The sequence below is a fragment of the Hyla sarda genome, chromosome 4 (genome assembly GCF_029499605.1).
Source record: "Hyla sarda isolate aHylSar1 chromosome 4, aHylSar1.hap1, whole genome shotgun sequence".
NCBI classification, from domain to species: Eukaryota; Metazoa; Chordata; class Amphibia; order Anura; family Hylidae; genus Hyla; species Hyla sarda.
This window is the reverse complement of record NC_079192.1, coordinates 375,649,459-375,671,906: the sequence shown is the minus strand read 5'-3', so window position 1 is coordinate 375,671,906 and position 22,448 is coordinate 375,649,459.

Below are 22,448 nucleotides of genomic sequence, written 5' to 3'. Positions count from 1 at the left end.
ACAACAGTATGCGCTCACACATCCAAAGCGCAAACTGAATGTGCTCCGGTCCAAGTTTCTGGTGCTGCAGTCCCTCCCTTTTCAAGTGGTGGACTCTGCATCTTTCAGAGAACTGATGGCTTGTGCCGAGCTGAGGTGGAGAGTGCCAAGCCTTCATTTCTTTGCGAAGCAGGCAGTACCAGCCCTATACAATTTTGTGGAAGAGAAAGTGGGCCAGTGTGTACCAAAGTGCACGGTAGCGCTGACGTGTTCAGCTGCAACTATGGTCAGGGACAATACATGTTCTTTATGGCTAACTGGGGGAATCTGGTTCCTAGTGTTATTTGCGACGTTGCCACACCTTGAAATTCCACCCTCCATATGTTGGACCGACTATACGAACAGAGAAAAGCCATCATCAATTTCTTGATGATCCAAGCGGATGATGGGACTCCCCTGTGTAACTTCAATGTCAAACAGTGTTGGAAATGATGGCTGGTAAGGGCAATGGAGACATGGCGTGAACATCTCACGGCCACAGGAGACCTGTGGGGGCTGAACTGGAAGAGGAGGGGGAGGGGCACAGTGGAGCACAGTTTAGGTTTTGCAAAATGGGCAGTTTTTCTAGTCATCTGACAGGAGAGGAGGAGCAGGAGCAGCCAGAGTAGCTAGAGGGTTATGAGGAAGGCGAGACAGAGGACCCAGAAACACCGTGGCAGTATGCAGTGGAGATGGAGCAAGAAAGTCTTTCCGAGTCACTTGCGTAAATGGCACGATGCATGCTCCCTTGCTTGCGTAGTGACTGCCGAATGGTTACCATTCAGCAGTGGGATGACTTCTGGCTCTTCACTTTATTGGACCCTCGCTTCCGCCACAAAATGGGGGCCTTTTTTACACCCACTGAGAGTTAGGACAAACTGATCTACTACAGAGACATACTACATAGTCAGTAGGCCGGCACCATGGTCAATCCTCTCGCAGTTCTGACTCGGGGGGGGGGGGGCCTCTGCGCTCACCTTACGCTGCTATGGCTGCTGGGGAGGGGTTGGTTGGCAGGAGCAGTACCAGCTCCATCAGCAGCAGCCTTAGTCTACAGTCGCTGATGAGTACCTTTCTTTGCACGTGTTTTGGCAGTGCCCCTTTGCACAGGGTCTGTTGGACGCCCTGGAACATGAACTCAGAGACTCTGTACCCAGGGACTGCCTATCGTACCATTCGGTACTTAAGGTCTGTTCCCTGGGACCCACGACGTGGAGGCCATCCAGGAGACCTGGCGCCTTATGAACTGTTTTAAGGTCGCAGTGTGGCTTGCCAGGAACCGCCTCATGATTAACAGGGAGAACATGTCCGTCCGGGACTGCTGCAGGTTCATCAAGAGCCTGCTTAAAGACTATTCCATCTTGGACAGCCCGGCCGTCGATGAGGAAGAAGAGGAGTGATGACCCCTCTCCTCCCATGTCTCCTTGAAGATACAGCCCAGCAGTTTGGCCCTGTGATCCGCCCCCTCCCCACCCCCACATAGTCGCCCATACCCCCCACGCCCCCACCCCGATCACAGATTGTATTGATTTGTTATTAGATCTCTTGTGCTTTTCTATTACAGGATTGAGCGGAGTGTTAGAGTAGCATGATGTGCGATGTATAGCTTAGGGAACCTTTGCTGTGTATTGTACTGTGTGATTGTAATTTATTGTATGACTTGTAATGACTGAACGGACAATAAAGCTCTTTCAATAAACCTTTCTTCACATAGTGAAGCAACTCATCAGCAGCAGGTAGACCTGAAGCAGGACCTGAACTAGCAGGTGGTGACATACCTTGACATGACCATGCCAACACACCTTGGAGAACCGCTGGACTTCTAGGCAGCCAAACATGATTTTTGAGCCTCCACCGGCTCACATTCAGGACACCTGATGCTGCTACTGCCATCTCCATTCTGTCTCATTCTGCCACTATATGGTCTCCACACGCTTCCGCCAACTCCAGGCTGTGTCATTCAGCACCTATATGTTCTACTCATGCTGCTGCCAACTCCAGGCTGTGCCATTCAGCCACTATATGTTCTACTTATGCTGCCATCAACTCCAGGCTGTGCCATTCAGCCACTATATGTTCTACTCATGCTGCTGCCAACTCCAGGCTGTGCCATTCAGCCACTATATGTTCTAATCATGCTGCTGCCAACTCAAGGCTGTGCCATTCAGTGTTTATATGTTCTACTCATGCTGGCGCCAACTCCAGGCTGTGCCATTCAGCTATATAGTTTACTGATGCTGCTGGGCACTAGCTACCATACATCTTAAATTTAAATTTGAAAATTCTTCTTTTAATATTAGGGTTCGTGAAGCCCTATTGTCTCCTCATCTGCCGCCAACTCCAGGCTGTGTCATTCAGCCACTATATGCTCTACTGATGCTGCCGCGAGCTGAAGGCTGTGTCATTCAGCCATTATATGGTTTACTGATTGTCACGATTCGGCTGGCTGGAGGTGGATCCTCTGTGTCAGAGAGGGATTGGCGTGAACCGTGCCGGCGGACCGGTTCTAAGTTGCTACTGGTATTCACCAGAGCCCGCCGCAAAGCGGGATGGTCTTGCAGCGGCGGTAGCAACCAGGTCATATCCACCTGCCACGGCTCAACCTCTCTGACTGCTGAGATAGGCATGGTACAAGGGATAAGGCAAGAGCAAGGTCGGACGTAGCAGAAGGTCAGGGCAGGCAGCAAGGATCGTAGTCAGGGGCAACGGCAGGAGGTCTGGAACACAGGCTAGGAACACTCAAGGAAAGGCTTTCACTGGCACAAGGGCAACAAGATCCGGCAAGGAAGTGCAGGGGAAGTGAGGTAATATAGCCAGGGAGCAGGTGGAAGCTAACCAGGCTGATTGGGCCAGGCACCAATCACTGGTGCACTGGCCCTTTAAATCTAGAGAGCTGGCGTGCGCGCGCCCTAAGGAGCGGAGCCGCGCGCGCCAGGACGAGACAGCCGGGGGCTGGGACAGGTGAGTGACTTGGGGTGTGATTCGCGAGCGGGCGTGTCCCGCTATGCGAATCGCATGCCCACCGGCAGAGTCAGTGCAGCGCTCCCGGTCAGCGGGTCTGACCGGGGCGCTGCAGAGAGAGGAACGCCGCGAGCGCTCCGGGGAGGAGCAGGGACCCGGAGCGCTCGGCGTAACACTGATGATGCTGGGCCTGGTAGCACTAGCTACCATAAATCTTCAATTCACATTTTAAAATTCATCTTCTAATCTTAGGGATTGTGAGGCCCTGTGGTCTCCTCATGTTGCCGCGAGCTGCAGGCTGTGTCATTCAGCCATTATATGGTTTACTGATGCTGCTGGGCCTGGGACATTACCTACTTATGTTTATTGTAGCACTAGCTATCATACATTTTCAATTTAAATTTTAAAATTCCTCTTGTAATCTTATTAGTTGTGAGGCCCTGTGGTCGCCTCATGCTGCCTCAAGCTGCAGGCTGTGTCATTTAGCCATTATATGGTTTACTGATGCTGCTGAGCCTGGGACATTACCTAAAAATTGTTATGGTAGCACTAGCTACCATAAATATTCAATTAAAATTTTAAAATTCATCTTTAAATCTTAGGGTTTGTGAGGCCCTATGGTCTCCTCATGCTGCCGCGAGCTGCAGGCTGTGTAATTCAGCCACTATATAGTTTACTGATGCTGCTGGGCCTGGGACATTACCAGCACATTTTTATGGTAGCAATAGCTATCATAAATCTTCAATTTTAATTTTAAACTTCATCTTTTAATGTTAGGGTTTGTGAAGCTCTATTGTCTCCTCATCTGCCGCCAACTCCAGGCTGTGCCATTCAGCCACTATATGTTCTAATCATGCTGCCACGAGCTGCAGGCTGTGTCTTTCAGCCACTATATGGTTTACTGATGCTGCTGGGCATGGGACATTACCTACAATTTTTCATGGTAGCACTAGCTACCATAAATCTTCAATTTAAATTTTAAAATTCATCTTTAAATCTTAGGGATTGTGAGGCCATATGAACTCCTCATGCTTCCGCGAGCTGCAGGCTGTATCATTCAGCCACTATATGGTTTACTGATGCTGCTGGCCCTGGGGCATTACCAACAAATTTTTATGGTAGCACTAGCTACCATAAATCTTCAATTTAAATTTTAAAATTAATCTTTTAATGTTAGGGTTTGTGAAGCCCTATGCTCTCCTCATGCTGCCACGAGCTGCAGGCTGTATCATTCAGCCACTATATGGTTAACAGATGCTGCTGGGCCTGGGGCATTACCTAAAAAATTTTATGATAGCACTATCTACCATAAATCTTCAATTTAAATTTTAAAATTAATCTTTCAATTTTAGGGATTGTAAGGCCCTATGCTCTCCTCATGCTGCCGCGAGCTGCAGGCTGTGTCATTAAGCCACTATATGGTCTCCTCTTGGTGCTGCCAATTCCAGGCTCTGTCATTATTCAAGTTTATGGTCTCCTCATGCTGCTGCCACCTCTCTTCTCTGTTATTGGGCCACCATGTGACTCCTTGTTAGTTTGGGTTTTGTGATCATACAGTATTAGTTCAAAGTAAACACAGCGACATTAAACATGCGAATCTAATATAAATCTTCAATTTAAAATTTAAAAAAATCGATGTAATCTTTTCAAGACTAAGGACCTATTGTTGCCGCCATCCTATTATCTGTGGAATTATCACATGAATCCAATGAAACAGCTCGGAGCGATAGCAATGAACCCCAACTGATTAAATGTAGCATATATCAACAGACAAGACCCACCCACTAAAAACAACCCACCCTTAAAACACAATAACCCACAAAAAAGGCAGGGGACAGCCTCACCACAATGGTCCTAGCAGTAGCATATACTATTACACCATATTATCAAACAATTATAACATCACATGTATTTACCTGAAGTAGTCTTGCTGGACTCAGGAAGGCTGCTTCCCTGAGTTCAGCATGACTACTTCAGGTAAATACCAGTGATGTTAGAATTGTTTGATAATATGGTGTAATAGTATGTGGGTTATTGTGTTTTAAGGGTGGGTTGTTTTTAGTGGGTGGGTCTTGTCTGTTGATATCTGAATAATAATAAAGTTTTGCATATGATTAATAAAGTGGTATAACGATTTTTTATTTAATACAGTGTTGGTTGTAGGTTAATAAGTGTATCTGTATCTAACACTGAAGGATAGAGACTGTGCTGCTAGTGTTGTAGGTTAATGATTAAATGTAGCATTCACACTTTCACAGTCAGGGGGGGGGACTGAGAGGCAGGGGCTGGAAAAGGTGGAGGACTGCCAGCTTGATTTTAAGATACAAGTACAATCTTTTTCACTGCAGCCCCTTCTAGCTTTATGCGCCCACTTATGCCATGGCATAGAAGCTGAATATGCTCCTGTCCAAGTTGCTGGTACTGCAGCCCCTCCCTTTTCAAGTGGACACTCAGAGAATGGGGGTGCGCTGAGAGGCAGGGGCTGGAACAGGTGGTAGCTCGCCTCGCGGCGCACCGCCAGCTCGATTCTCACCAGAATGGTTTATAAAAAAATTTAAATAAAATCAAATTTAATTAAATAAAAATTACATTAAAAAATCTGCCACATCCAGACACTCTGCGACAGTGATTCTAATAGTGATGCCTGTAATCTGCATGCCATACTGAATAACGGTATTATTTAACCAACACAGCACACTCCCTATGTATGTTAGGATAAAGCACAGTGTTCTACACCCCTATTGAGCCTCTCAGTAGGCCAGAAATAATTTTAATAGTGATCCCCCGCAAATAAATTCCGACCAAACCAAATGCTTTGGGAAAATTTGGCGAATCTGACAAATCGAAATTTTTCAAAAATGTGCTCATCTCTAGTTACCAACATTTGTACAGTGTTGCTTGTTGTTTTTATGTTCAGTGTATTTTCTCCTCAATACCAGGACCTTACAATATGAGCAATATAGAGGGAGGGGACTGATACAAATTAATTCAACCCTGACCCAAAAATTCAGACCTTAGACTATAGGACCCTAGCTATGTATTTGGAACCTTAGAGCTGTTATAGACTTGTAACAAGCTGGGCACCACAAAAAAAAGTTTTTCTACTCTAGTAATCAAATCTACCAATTTCCATATACTGTCCCCCTGAATATAATACCATGGCTCACTGGGGCACACCCAAAATTTTACTTGGGGTGGGAAGAGGAGGGGGGGTTACAGGGGTTACAAAGGCTGTAGTAAGTGATGCCTGCTAGGCAGTGTATCAAGTGGGTGTCGGGTGTAAATAAAATCAATGGGATATATTTACTTCTCATATTGCTGGGATAGTTTTTAACTCCACATTAAATCACTATGTAATGTATCAGGCCAGTTTGATGGAGGCCCGGCACATAAACATATTTGCCAAATTTTGAGAAGGGACATGATAAAGATACATGTGGTACACGTAGCACCACTTCTGAAGATTCTGCCCAGGGCCAGATTAAGGATGTCTGGGGTATGTATCTGTTAATCTATCTGAGACATAACAAATAACAAAAGCCTTCTGCCAACTCTAGACTAATTTTAAGAATAGACACTTACGCTATTTGAGCTGCATGCTATTTACATAAGGGACATTGCTAGAGTCTTAAAGAGAATCAGTCAACTCTGTACCAGGCACAGAACAGCAGACATCAGGAGGTAGCTTATAGGCAGAGAAAGTTATTTTCCTACTAGCTACCTGCTGGTGTCTGTAGCTTGGCACCTGGTAAAGCTCTTTATTTTTTTAGGCTAAAAATTTACTGATTGTAAGACGTCAAATTATTGTCACTCCAGTGATCATCAGTAATCTACATAGTAATCTGGCAACAAGTGTTCGATTCCCTTGCAGCGCCCCCACTGTAGAACTGAGGCATTGCACTTAACACTGCAAAATCTATGTACATACAGAGTATTGCACAGATTTTTCTATGACCTTAGATACCCCAGATGTTTTTCTCCCCTTTGCGACATTAGCCTAATGTCGAATTCTCCTATTGAACTCCAAGTGAGGCAGCTTATCCTTGTGCCACTTTTGGTTGATGACAAGTTGTAAAATCACAGCTTTGCCTGTGTGCTGAGACCTCTTTTTTTAGCCTGCTATGCCTCCAAGTCTTGATAGTACAAGATGTGTCCCATTGCTGTAATGTTTCATCAGCTGAGGTCCTTACGGCTCCCTGGGGATTATTTATTGAAGCCTATCCCCCTCACAGCATAAAGAACATGTAACAATTTTAGGTAAGAAGAGGAATCAAACCAACCAGTTGTAGTTGTTACGCCGAGCGCTCCGGGTCCCCGTTCCTCCCCGGAGCGCTCGCCTCATCCTCGTTGCTGCAGCGCCCCGGTCAGATCCACTGACCGGGTGCGCTGCGGTACCGCCTCCAGCCGGGATGCGATTCGCGATGCGGGTGGCGCCCGCTCGCGATGCGCACCCCGGCTCCCGTACCTGACTCTCTCTCCGTCGGTCCTGTCCCGGCGCGCGCGGCCCCGCTCCCTAGGGCGCGCGCGCGCCGGGTCTCTGCGATTTAAAGGGCCACTGCGCCGCTGATTGGCGCAGTGGTTCTAATTAGTGTGTTCACCTGTGCACTCCTTATATATACCTCACTTCCCCTGCACTCCCTCGCCGGATCTTGTTGCCCTTGTGCCTAGTGAAAGCGTTCCCTTGTTTGTTCCTAGCCTGTGTTCCAGACCTCCTGCCGTTGCCCCTGACTACGATCCTTGCTGCCTGCCCCGACCTTCTGCTACGTCCGACCTTGCCTTTGTCTACTCCCTTGTACCGCGCCTATCTTCAGCAGTCAGAGAGGTTGAGCCGTTGCTAGTGGATACGACCTGGTCACTACCGCCGCAGCAAGACCATCCCGCTTTGCGGCGGGCTCTGGTGAATACCAGTAGTGACTTAGAACCGGTCCACTAGCACGGTCCACGCCAATCCCTCTCTGGCACAGAGGATCCACCTCCTGCCAGCCGGCATCGTGACAGTAGATCCGGCCATGGATTCCGCTGAGGTGCCGCTGTCAAGTCTTGCCGATATTTCCACGGTGATCGCCCAGCAAGCCCTAAAGATCACCCAACGAAATCACCAGCTGGCATACTTGACCACCGTGACACTGCAACTTCAGTCACAGACACAGCAGCTGCAACAACCATCTCCTCCGCCGGCTCCTGCAACTCCTCCGCAGCAACCGGCCGCTCCTAACCCCTGCTTGTCCCTGCCGGACAAATTTGATGAGGACTCTAGACTCTGCCGTGGTCTCCTTTCTGGAAAGGCCTTGTCTGGGGCCACACCGCTCTGGGACCGCAATGATCCTGCCACAGCCACAGTCCAGTCCTTCTTCGCTGAGGTCCGTGGTGTCTTCGAGGAGCCTGCCCGAGCTTCTTCTGCCGAGACTGCCCTGCTGAACCTGGCCCAGGGTGTTTCTTCCGTTGGCGAGTACGCCATTCAGTTCCGTGCTCTTGCTTCCGAGTTGTCCTGGAATAGTGAGGCTCTCTGCGCGACCTTTAAAAAAGGCCTATCCAGCAACATTAAAGATGTTCTGGCCGCACGAGAAACTCCTGCTAACCTACATGAACTCATTCATCTTGCCACTCGCATTGACATGCGTTTTTCCGGATGGCGTCTGGAGCTCCGCCTGGATATGGACTTTGTTCGCACGAGGCGTTTTTTCTCCCCGGCTCCTCTCTCCTCTGGTCCTCTGCAATCCGTTCCTGTGCCTCCCGCCGTGGAGGCTATGCAAGTTGACCGGTCTCGCTTGACACCTCAAGAGAGGACACGACGCCGCATGGAGAATCTTTGCCTGTACTATGCCGGTACCGAACACTTCCTGAAGGATTGTCCTATCCGTCCTCCCCGCCTGGAAAGACGTATGCTGACTCCGCACAAAGGTGACACAGTTCTTGATGTCAACTCTGCTTCTCCACGCCTTACTGTGCCTGTGCGGATATCTGCCTCTACCTTCTCCTTCTCTACTATGGCCTTCTTGGATTCCGGATCTGCAGGAAATTTTTTTTTGGCCTCTCTTATCAACAGGTTCAACATCCCTGTGACCAGTCTCGCCAGACCCCTCTACATCAATTGTGTTAACAATGAAAGATTGGACTGTGCCGTGCGTTACCGCACGGAACCCCTCCTAATGTGCATCGGACCTCATCATGAAAGAATTGAGTTTTTGATCCTCAGGTTCTTTGGACCCAAGAAGAGGGGGAGACCCAAGGGGGGGGGTACTGTTACGCCGAGCGCTCCGGGTCCCCGTTCCTCCCCGGAGCGCTCGCCTCATCCTCGTTGCTGCAGCGCCCCGGTCAGATCCACTGACCGGGTGCGCTGCGGTACCGCCTCCAGCCGGGATGCGATTCGCGATGCGGGTGGCGCCCGCTCGCGATGCGCACCCCGGCTCCCGTACCTGACTCTCTCTCCGTCGGTCCTGTCCCGGCGCGCGCGGCCCCGCTCCCTAGGGCGCGCGCGCGCCGGGTCTCTGCGATTTAAAGGGCCACTGCGCCGCTGATTGGCGCAGTGGTTCTAATTAGTGTGTTCACCTGTGCACTCCTTATATATACCTCACTTCCCCTGCACTCCCTCGCCGGATCTTGTTGCCCTTGTGCCTAGTGAAAGCGTTCCCTTGTTTGTTCCTAGCCTGTGTTCCAGACCTCCTGCCGTTGTCCCTGACTACGATCCTTGCTGCCTGCCCCGACCTTCTGCTACGTCCGACCTTGCCTTTGTCTACTCCCTTGTACCGCGCCTATCTTCAGCAGTCAGAGAGGTTGAGCCGTTGCTAGTGGATACGACCTGGTCACTACCGCCGCAGCAAGACCATCCCGCTTTGCGGCGGGCTCTGGTGAATACCAGTAGTGACTTAGAACCGGTCCACTAGCACGGTCCACGCCAATCCCTCTCTGGCACAGAGGATCCACCTCCTGCCAGCCGGCATCGTGACAGTAGTATTTAAAAAAAAATAGAAGAAAATTATTTATATATATTGTGGCATTGAGGCAGGTTTAAGGCCATAGAAAGGGTGTTTTTCCCAGTCCTTTATCCTAGGTGAGCTAGCAGAGATGCTCATCAGGTGCCTAATTAATGAGGCCAGCAGAAATTTGGGTAGTCTATCTATAAGGAAAGGAAACAGAATAGTCTGGGCTCTCCCCAGAAGACAGCAAGGTGGCTTTTTGGGGGTGGCAGGGGTCCATGCGAGGAGCACCCGGCCAGGGCTGTGAGTGACACCCACAACAGTGAAGTGAACAAGACAAGGAGTCTTAGTACACACAGCAAGAGGCTACAAACGCTGTGTGTGAACAGTGAGTAAAAGTTTGCAGACAACTTATGTTTTATCTGCAGGGAAAAGCCCTCCAGTTGATAGTCAGGGCATGATGGGTTGTTTAGTTAGTGACTGGATGGTCTAGAATTTTGTTTGTTCCTGTGTTATGTTTTTATTTATCCTGCAACCTGTAATAAAGCTGGCAAGGAGCCAGACTTGCATAAAGAACTGTTGGTTGCCTGCTGATTGAAGTAGAAACGTGTCCTGTGGCTATGTTAAGGACGATCCCAGAGCTATCCCCAGGGTGAAATCCTTACAATTGGTGGAGGATGCGGGCAGCACGTTGCCAGGAGCAACCAACGGTCGAGTTGCAGTGAAGTTGTTGCCAGGAGCAACAAACCGTGCATGTTGCAAGTGGGACAAGAGCAGTACAAGAGCAGGAATGAGCCTGTGGGGAAAGTGTTGCTAAGGGCAACGGATCGCATCAAGTGAGTGAGTACTCTCTCAGGTGAAGAGACAGGTGGATAGGCCACCTGCGCATTGCAACATCAGTAAGCCGTGTGGGATTATTTGTTTTGTAAAGATGGGTCGACGTTGAAATGCCATTGCTAGGAGCAACTGACGCGGACAGCAACCAGTTGTTGCCAAGATGGATGCTATGGTTAGCACCTTGATGAAATTGGCTGCAACTCAGCAAGAGGGCGTCTTTGCACCTGATTATCCTCTGGTCAGGAGGCCCCTTGAGTTGATGGTGGATGGTATCCTGATGTACGTGGAACTGGACTGTCATCAAGCTGTTTCCAGAGTCATGCTAGACATAATACATTTTGTGAAGATTCGACCAGAGCCTGGTAAGACTGTTCTAATTGACTTTGAAACATGTCATGGGACAATAAGCCATAAGCTGGAGGTGTATGCAGAGTTTAATGTGGAGTTCACACTAGGCATAGACTTCCCATATTTTTGGCAGTTGTGGAATGGGGAGAGTGTGCTAGAGAAATCGCACACAAAGGTTCCTGAAGTAATGGTGGGTGGTGTGTCACTACTTGACTGTGTGAACTCTGTCCAAGGTGATTGCAACCAATGTCTAGTTGTGAAATCATGTGAGGGTGGGGGACCCCATTTGAAGACTGATGGGACTGTTCACACTCTGTAGATTTGACTAAAAAAGTCTGGTGAACAGAAAATGCTATCATAATGCTATGAACTGTCCTGCCAATTTTGAACCTATGTAGTGTGATAATGTTTTTTGTCAAAAATGCATGCCTATATTTTCTGAAGTAATGCGTACTGCTGCCAACTCTGACAGGACAAAAGAAAACCTGTGTGAGCTGGAAGTAGGTGGTAAAAAGATGATGATTGCTTTGCTAGAGACTAGGGGTATAATACGTCTGGTGAAGACCAGCTGCAGAAAGCAGGACCCTGTCATAGTGTCTATACAGGCAGATATTTGGGGTTATAAAACTGTTAAAGGGATATTTCCAAAATATTCCAAAAACATTTTATCGCCTATCCAAAGCATAGGGGATAAGATGTCTGATCGCGGGGGACCCCCTACTGGGACCCCCCGCGATCTCCCTGCAGCACCTATATTCTATGCGGGAGGTGCGTCTCCAGTTTCAGAAACCTCCGGGTCACGCCACGCACCCTCCATTCCTAGAGCAGGTACACCTGATAGGCCCACAATGCCTGAAAGGCTCACAACACCACATACTAGTTTAGAGTTACTCAGCAGAGGCGGAGGATAGGGAATGTCAGCAGTCACTAGATATGTAAGATAGGGGTCTGCCAGACTGCTAGGGGAGCTGAAGAACAGAACGTGAGTCAAGTCCAAGAGGATCCAGAGACTCAAGTGACAAGTGTGCCTCTGACTAAAACAAAATCTTCAGTAAAACCAGAAACGGATCAGGTACAGGAACATGTGTTTCATCCGCCAGCTGAAAATGAGCCCAAGGTGGGGCTAGAGATGCACTGTCACCTCAAGGAAATGACTGAGACTGAGAAAGAGGAAGCTATGTTGAACATTGTTAATAAAGATGATACCAAAGTGGGGTTGAAATTGCGCAGTCATCTGGAAAAGGTGACCGGAAAAGAAGCTACATAGATGTCTGTGGATAATGCAAAAGTACTGAAGAGAGTACATGGGGAGCAGGGTGCTGCGCTTACTGTCAAAGACAGAGTCCTGAGTGAAGGAGATGTAACGTCTGGACCAGAGATGGATCGTGACCAGGAAGGTCGAACCACAGGACCATATGTTGCTGCAGACCCAGGAGCCCTAGAAGTTTCTACCAGGCAGCGGAGAGACAGTGGTGAAGTGAAAGAGAAGTCTGCGAGTGAGCAGAGAGATCGTGGCGAAGTAACAGAGAAGTCAGGGAGTGAGCAGAGAGACAGTCCAGAGAGACTGTCCGGGAACTACCCTGAAGACAAGTAGCCAAGACCCTTGCAAAGGGGTAGACTACTCCTAAAGGTGGAGAAGAGTCGTCATGAGTTGGCTTGAAGGAAGAGACAGACCAAGGACAGGTGACTGTCAGAGGACAAGATAATGTCTCAAGGTCAAGCAGTGAGAGTGAGGAGACCGCTGTAAGTTAGAGACCAAGCTGTAGTAGAACTGGCTAAAGGGAGGTTAAAAGTGTCTCAGATGGAAACTGAGGCCAAAGCCACAGCCGTCCATGTAGAAGAACAAACACTGCTTGTGGGGAAAAAGCTACTCAAGAAACAGTAGAGTCTGAAGAACATATGAGAAGTCCTTTGAAGCTGAGACTGATGTAAAACCATATGAAAGGTCCTCTGAAGCTGCAGAGATATTGATATTGAAGGTGAAAATGCTGAGGCAGAGAAGTTCTCTGAGGCAGAAGCTAAACCAGAGATAACTTCAGAAGCTGCAAGAGAAGTCAGTGTCACATCTGAAAGTGCAGATGAAAAAGGCCTAAGGGAGCCAAGAGTTCTCAGCCTGCAGATGAGCCTGTGAAGGTCGGTGTCCCTAACGAAAAGGCTTATAAGAAAGCAGAGTCCTTAAAAAGAGATCACTGTGATAGAAATCAGGGTCGTGGTAGAAACCCGAGGCAATGGATTAGTTCCAGAAAACACCGGAAGAAAGTCAGCAGAAGTAGAATTTGGAGAAGAGTCCTTCTCAAGGAGAAAATGGAGAGGTGCATTAGAGGAAAGCCTCCTGAAATTGTGGAGAATGTCTTATAAGTCCTGCAAATGGGTGATACAGCCTCGGTTGGCCACCAGCAAAGCTTGGGCAGTGGTCATACCGCTGATGGAAGAAGACAAAGGCCTGGAGCATCTGCCTCGTCCGCACCTAGTGTCTAGAGCACTGCACAGACCAAGAAGAAGGACCTGGCATTCCGTGGACAGAAAAAAAAGAAATCCAAAAAGAAAATAACTTTCTCTGTAGTATATAGCAGCTAATAAGTATTGGAAGGATACAGATTTTTTAATAGAAGTAATTTACAAATCTGTTTAACTTTCTGGCAACAGTTGATTAAACATGTTTTCCACCGGAGTAACCCTTTAAACCCTAGTTAGTAAACACATAACAAGCTGACTCATCCTGTTCTAAGGGTGTATTGAGCAATCTCCTCATAGCAAAAAGGGAATGATCAGTAGAGGGAGGGTTATTTTAATGACTAAATATGTACAGTTGATCGCTGAGCAATCATTGGTACCCTCTATTTCACATCCACTTATAAAACTTTTATTGAGCCTAAATGTTCAAAACCTTACCACACCAGTAGCTAGATATTGTAAATAGAAAAAGTCCACGCCAGCTCACACAATGTCCACCATGTCACGGACTGATGCGGATCAGCATCATATAAAAATGTAATCAAAGAGAAGGAGAGTCCAGCACAAAGAACTTTCGATGAAATCCTTTGTTCTTTACAAATTTATTGCAAAGGCTTATCCTTAAGCCTTGCTTCAAGAATGCTCAAAAAGGTACAGGAATGCCATCTTTGGGTGGGATTTTTGTTGTCCGTATGCAAAATGGCCCTGCCAAAATCTGGACTGTAGTCTGTTGGCAAGGATGTGCGTAAAAACTGTTCTAGCAGCAGTACCCAAATGACAGCTTACTATAGTGGTCCAAATAACAGGTTCAATCACTAAGTACCAATACAAGGCCAACCAAAGAGCCATCATAAAATGCTAGCCACAGAGATGTTATCAGCTAAAAAGTGCCTATAAAGTGCCAGCTATTCAATCCCGTTTATTGCTGGCAACAAAGTTCCCAGATGGAAAATGGAAATCTACATAGAATAAGATGGTTTACATAGTAATAGGTTGTTATTATGAGCATGACTCTTATTGTATAATTCTTCATTGTAACATAAACAATACAAACTTGATTGCGTAAATAAATGAAACCCATTGTAATGTGAGTGATCCTTATTAATTGGGTTAAACATTACACATTTGGCTATTATGTGCCCAGTGAGTTAGTCAAATGCTCGTATCCATGAAGGCAGCAAATGCAGAGAAACGTCCCAGAAGATCAATTATGAAAATATTTTTCAGATTTTCCAGCTCAGTACAATACAAATTATCCCGGTCTGTGAGACACATAGGGGGGCATTTACTAAGGGGTTTAGTCATTTTTTTCTGACTATTTTTGGCGCAAAATTGTCGCAATTGCGCCTACCCTATAAATTGTGCGACTTTCCCTAGCAAGAGCTAGAAAGTCAAAAAAAAAATTCCCGCTTAATTTACGCAAGTTTTCAGTTTTGACTTGCAGTGGTCAGGAATTTATTAACTGAGACAGTCGCAGTTGCGCAATAAACTGTCGCAACGGCCGTAAAAATTGACTAAATTTACTCCAGCTCCAACATGGAGCAGGAAAAGCTACTGCCGCCCGGGCTCCGACATACTTTCTCCCCGCTACCCTCACTGCGCTACCGGGACACTACAGTGATTTACATCCCCCCCCCCCTCACCTGCCAGCGCCATGCAACTCCCATCTGTCTGCTGTTGCAAGACTACAAGTCCCAGCATGGCCTTACAGTGAGGACACGCTGGGAGTTGTAGTCTTGTAGCAGCGGGAGCTGAGCGGCGCGGGCGGGAGACAAGGGGGGGGGGGGGGGTAGCGGGGAGGCCGTATGAGGAGCCCGGGCGGGAGACAAGGGGGGGGGGTGGGTAGCGGGGAGACCGTATGAGGAGCCCGGGCGGCTGCACTGTAATGTCAGCCCGGGCTCCTGCCCTGAGAGCCATAGGCTTTGGCTGTCAGGGCATGCTGGGTGTTGTAGTTTTGCAACAGCTGGAGGGCCACAGTTTGCAGACCACTGGTGTGTGGTCTGTAAACTGTAGTCCTCCAGCTGTTGCAAAACTAAACAGCTGAAGGGGACCGGCGAAGAAGTTCACTTACCCTTCCGAGGCTCCAGCGACGATCGCTGACGGAGATCGTCGCGCGGCACTGTCGCGCGGCAGTGTCGCGCGGCAGTGTCGTGCAGCGCTGGATCCTACGGAAGCCGGTAAGTTGCGCAGGCTTCCCAACCAGGGTGCCTCCAAATGTTGCAAGACTACAACTCCCAGCATGCCTGGACACCCTTTGGCTGTCCGGGCATGCTGGGAGTTGTAGTTTTGCAACAGCTGGAGGCACCCTTGTTGGGAAACACTGGCCTAAAACAGTGTTTCCCAACCAGGGTGCCTCCAGATGTTGCAAGACTACAACTCCCAGCATGCCTGGACAGCCATTGGCTGTCCGGGCATGCTGGGAGTTGTAGTTTTGCAACAGCTGGAGGCACCCTTGTTGGGAAACACTGGCCTAAAACAGTGTTTCCCAACCAGGGTGCCTCCAGATGTTGCAAGACTACAACTCCCAGCATGCCTGGACAGCCATTGGCTGTCCGGGCATGCTGGGAGTTGTAGTTTTGCAACAGCTGGAGGCACCCTTGTTGGGAAACACTGGCCTAAAACAGTGTTTCCCAACCAGGGTGCCTCCAGATGTTGCAAGACTACAACTCCCAGCATGCCTGGACAGCCATTGGCTGTCCGGGCATGCTGGGAGTTGTAGTTTTGCAACAGCTGGAGGCACCCTTGTTGGGAAACACTGGCCTAAAACAGTGTTTCCCAACCAGGGTGCCTCCAGATGTTGCAAGACTACAACTCCCAGCATGCCTGGACAGCCATTGGCTGTCCAGGCATGCTGGGAGTTGTAGTTTTGCAACAGCTGGAGGGCCACAGTTTGCAGACCCCTGGTTTGTGGTCTGTAAACTGTAGTCCTCCAGCTGTTGCAAAACTAAACAGCTGAAGGGGACCGGCGAAGAAGTTCACTTACCCTTCCGAAGCTCCAGCGACGATCGCTGTCGGAGATCGTCGCGCGGCACTGTCGCGCGGCAGTGTCGCGCGGCAGTGTCGTGCAGCGCTGGATCCTACGGAAGCCGGTAAGTTGCGCAGGCTTCCCAACCAGGGTGCCTCCAGTTGTTGCAAGACTACAACTCCCAGCATGCCTGGACAGCCTTTGACTGTCCAGGCATGCTGGGGCTTGTAGTTTTGCAACATCTGGAGGCACCCTGGTTGGGAAACACTGTTTTAGGCCAGTGTTTCCCAGCCAGGTTGCCTCCAGATGTTGCAAAACTACAACTCCCAGCATGCCTAGACAGCCTTTGACTGTCCAGGCATGCTGGGAGTTGTAGTTTTGCAACATCTGGAGGCACCCTGGTTGGGAAACACTGGCCTAAAACAGTGTTTCCCAACCAGGGTGCCTCCAGATGTTGCAAAACTACAAGTCCCAGGTTGGGAAACACTGTGCCCGGCCTCCGCCCCACCTTACTGTAAGGGTATGCTGGGAGTTGTAGTCCTGCAGCTGGGGGCAGGGGACAAGCTTGTCACATTTATTATCACCTGCTCACACATCTCCTGCACCACACAACTACAACTCCCAGCATGTCCTTACTGTAAGGGCATGCTGGCAGTTGTAGTCGTGCGGGGCGGGAGATGATAATAAATGTACTAACCCATTTTTTTGTTTTCTTCTCATTTCAGATCCGTTTATCCTGTGGACTCCTTCGGATTCGGTGGACTACTTCGATGACCAGCGTTTTTCTTTGTTTGATTTTAATAAAATGGTTAACGAGGGCTTGTGGGGGAGTGTTTTTTGTAATAAAAAATTTTTAAAACCTGTTGTGTTTTTTTCTTACTTTACTAGACAGGCTTAGTAGTGGAAGCTGTCTTATAGACAGAGTCCATTACTAACCTGGGCTTAGCGCTAGCCACAAAAACAGCTAGTCCTAACCCCCTATTATTACCCCGGTACCCAACGCCACAGGGGTGCCGGGAAGAGCCGGTACCAACAGGCCTGGAGCGTCAAAAATGGCGCTCCTGGGCCTAGGCGGTAACAGGCTGGCGTTATTTAGGCTGGGGAGGGCCAGTAACAATGGTCCTCGCCCACCCTGGGAACGTCAGGCTGTTACTGTTTGGTTGGTATTTGGCTGAGAATGAAAATAGGGGGGACCCTATGCGTTTTTTTTTTTTAAATAAATAATTAAATATATTAAAAAAACGCATAGGGTCCCCCTATTTTTATTCTCAACCAAATACCAACCAAACAGTAACAGCCTGACGTTACCAGGGTGGGCGAGGACCATTGTTACTGGCCCTCCCCAACCTAAATAACGCCAGCCTGTTACCGCCTAGGTCCAGGAGCGCCATTTTTGATGCTCCGGGCCTGTTGGTACCGGCTCTTCCCGGCACCCCTGTGGTGTTGGGTACCGGGGTAATAATTGGGGGTTAGCGCTAGCTGTTTTTGTGGCTAACACTAAGCCCGGCTTAGTAATGGACTCAGTCTATAAGACAGCTTCCACTACTAAGCCTGTCTAGTAAAGTAAAATAAAAATAAAACACAACAGGTTTTAAAAAAAATTTATTACAAAAAACACTCCCCCACAAGCCCTCGTTAACCATTTTATTAACATCAAGCAAAGAAAAACGCTGGTCATCGAAGTAGTCCACCGAATCCGAAGGAGTCCACAGGATACACAGATCTGTAGAAGAAGTAACCAAAAAAAATAAAAGTGTAAGTACATTTAGGGAGAAAAAAACTGTGTTAAAAAAATGTAATAAACACACACACACACACTAAACGCCGTTTACCACTTCTGAGCCATGACTACAATTTACAGTGATCCCTCAACTTACAATGGCCTCAACATACAATAGTTTCAACATACAATGGTCTTTTCTGGACCATCGTAAGTTGAAACCAGACTCAACATACAATGCTACAGACAGTCCAGATCTGTAAAACGTGTCAATGGCTGGAAGAACCAACCAATCAAAATGGGCATTCACTGGTAAAACCCCTGTATTACTGAAGTGTATGCACTGACTGGTATTACATGTTCTGTACACTTTACCTGTATCAGGGTTAGCTGCTCTTTTGGACACCAGGTGAGGGCGACTCCATTACTTGTTTTGGACATTGCCTGTACTGTACAGGACCCCTGAAGAAGCTCCTGTCCTCTACATAGACCAGTGTTTGCCAAGCAGGGTGGCCCCATTTTTTGCAAAACTACAACTCCCAGCATGCCCGGACAGCCTTTGGCTGTCCAGGCATGCTGGGAGTTATAGTTTTGCAACAGCTGGAGGCTCCCTGCTTGGGAAACACTGACATAGACAGTGATTTACAGCTCCCAGCAGATCTTTATTACTTTTATATGTAAGGATTTGCTTTATCTATATCAGTTATCTACTTATTTTTCTTTGTCACTTTTTCCTATTTTTGGATGACATTTTGGTGCCTTTAGAACCAATTACCCTGTTTCCATAGAGTTATGGTCTCAACATACAATGGTTTCAACTTACAATGGTTTTCCTGGAACCAATTAATATTGTAACTTGAGGGACCACTGTAGTTATTGAATTATTTAGATGTGGTGAAAAAGCTAAAAAAAACCTCAAAAACAAAAGATCCAGAAGGAAACCAGCAGCCAAACCTATTCAGACAGCAGGAAAAAGGAACAGACTATTTTTTCTACTACATGAAGTAAATTTCCCACTTTTGCCTATGTGTGCCAAATTTATTAATGCCGTGCAGCAATTTAGTAAATTTGTCGCACATAGTCAAAAATGAAGTAGAAAAAAACAGGGTAAAAACCAGACTACATAGTAAAAGATTAGTAAATGCCCCCCATAATGAATGGATTACTTACTCAGAAACAGTGGCATTGCTAGCACCAGACATCAAGGGTAAATACCCAGGTTTTAGCTCTGTGCCCTAAATTCCCAGGTATTGTCACTTTCAACTGCATCTGTGACCTCCAAATGCCAGGGCCATCAAATGGACATCATCATCATATTGCAGGTGGGGCCACCTTTTCACATTGGAACATTCACAAGTGGAACATTGGGGCACATTTACACAGTTTTAAGTCTAATTCATTCATAAAAACTACCCTTGAGGAAACTATCATAACCACTTACACTATGCACATTTTTTTGTTCACTTATCTAGCTTATATCTCCCACTTCAAGAACAACTTCTGTCAGGTTTATCCCAGGACTAGGGACCATCTTTATTTGTAATTCCTATATACATGAATTGGAAGAACAAATAAAAAAGGGTTTGATCTACACCTTTGATTTGTTTGGGAGGTTACTGCTTGGAAACGGGACAGCACTCAACAAGATCAACTCTGTTTTCAGAAAAGGTTTGTCCTCCTCTCTAGCTTTCATGATGAGAATTCTGCATTAGAACTGATTACTTAAGAGGATGGTAAATCTCCAGAAACAGGGTTGATCAGTGATGTCCCACTTTTAAAGGGGTTATCCACCGTAAAGTGATTTTAGTACTTTCCTGCCAGAACTGGGTATTTTCTGTTGGATTTTGTTCTCTAAACTACAGATCCCATAGTTCCATGCTTGTAAGTAAGAGGTAATTTTCCTTCCTCCCACACATCATCCACCCCACCCATTGAAACACAGTGTTTTCTAATCAGGGGGCCTACAGCTGTAGCTAGTGACTAGTGATGTCAAGTCTCGATGCACTGCAACCTGGGAAATCCCTAGACATGAGTAATTTTGTATGCTGTTAAAAAATAAATATTGGGATGATAATCACAGAAGAATTGTGAGACCACCATCACACACAGGTACAGACACTATATTATGAACTTCAACTTTACAGCCCCTGTAGCATAGTCAAATAAAAAATACCCCTTTTAGCAGTAATCTCCACAATGAACTAAACGTCTTTATTAAACATTTCTTCTTTATTTCTTATTCCTATATACAGGTAATGTTAAAAATAAAGGAGTGTTCGACATACACCTTAAGTTCATTGTGGAGGCTACTGCTTGAAAGTGGGACAGCAGTTCAACCCTATATTTGCAGAAGATGTACCCTCCTCTATTGTAGTCAGTGTTAACCCATTAAGGACCCAGGACGTATGGGTACAACCTGGCTCCTTGGTACTTAAGGACCCAGGGCGTACCTGTACACCCGTGGGAATTTTGGTCCCGGCCGCATGCCGGGAAGGGACTGGACAGCAGGCACCCCGTGCAAACCCTGGGGGGGGGGGGGGGTCCTGAGAACCCCCTCCCCACCCCCATGTCGTCAATTCAAACCGTCGATTTGCGGCGATTCCGTGTCAATCGGGTCTCTGGTGACCCGGAAAAAAAAGCGTGAATGGGGCTGTACGAGACAGCCCCATTCACCCTTTCCCAGCAGGAGCGAGGGGTGCCACCTCACGATCACGTGATTGATCGGTCCGAACTGCTGGGTGGTGATCGGGGCAGCGACCGGGGTGGCGATTGGGGCCGGTGGGGGTCTCTTACCTCTCCCTTGCCTGGTGGGTGTCCCCTCACGAGTGGCGGCAGACGTCCTAATGGCAGAGCTGGGGGCAGCAGCGGCAGCAGTCCCAATGGCAGTGTACAGCAGGAGGTGAGGCCTGTTCATCTCCTGCTCTTGCTTAGCAACAACTCTCAGCATGCACAGCCAAAGGGCATGCTGGGAGTTGTAGTTTTGCAACAGCTGGAGTTCCAACTACAACTCCTAGCATGCCCTTTGGTAGTCAGTGCATGCTGGGGGTTGTAGTTATGCAACAGCTGGAGGCACTTTTTTCTATGAAAAAGTGTGCATCCAGTTGTTGCATAACTACAACTCCCAGCATGCACAGACTACCAAAGGGCATTCTGGAAGTTGTAGCAGTGTGCCTCCAGCTGTTGCAAAACTATAACTCTCAGCATGCCCTTCGACTGTCAATGCATGCTGAGTATTGCAGTTTTGCAACAGCGCGAGACACATTGGTTGTGAAACAGAGTTTGTGTCTTAACTCAGTGTTTTGCAACCAGTGTGCCTCCAGCTGTTGCAAAAATACAACTCCCAGCATGCACTGAGAGACTGTACATGCTGGAAGTTCTAGTTTTGCAACAGATGGAGGCACACTGGTTGCGAAACACTGAGTTAAATAACAAACTCTCAGTGTTGCGCAACCAATGGGCCTCCAGCTGTTGCATAACTACAATTCCCAGCATGCCCAGCATGTATGGTCTGTCATGTATGGTCTGTCATGTACCCCCCCCGGGTACATTCACACGGCCGGGTTTACAGCGAGTTTTCTGCTGCAAGTTTGAAATACAGCAATTTTCCGCAGCAGCTCAAACTCCTAGAAAGAAACTAATTGTTAACCCCCGCCCGTGTGAATGTACCCTAAAAACACTACACTACACCTACACAAAATAAAAAGTAAAACACTACATATACACCCCCTTACACAGTCGTCGTCCCCCAAGAAATCATGCAAGTATCGACAAATATTTACCACTGACATAAAGTAGAATATGTCAAGAAAAAAAATCTCGGAATCAGAATGAAAAATTAAAGCATCCCAGAGTTATTAATGCTTAGAGTGACAGTGGTCAGATGTTCATAAAATGGCCAGGTCCTTAAACCCTTAAGGACCAAGGACGTTCTGGGACGTCCCCGCACCCTGGGAATTTAAGGACCAAGGACGTTCCAGAACGTCCTGGTGTTTCTCCGGTATCTGCCGCACGCCGGGCAGAGATCGGAACAGCATGTCTGCTGTAATCGTTCAGCAGGCATGCCGTGCAGATGCCTAGGGTGGTCCCGGGCCCCCCTGCATGTCAGTGATCGCCGGAGATCGCTTGCAAAATCACGCAAGCGATCTTCGGCGACTTGGGTCATTTGGGTCACTTGTGACCCGATGACCCAGTAATAAATGGTGATTGGCGGTGTACAATTCACCGCCAA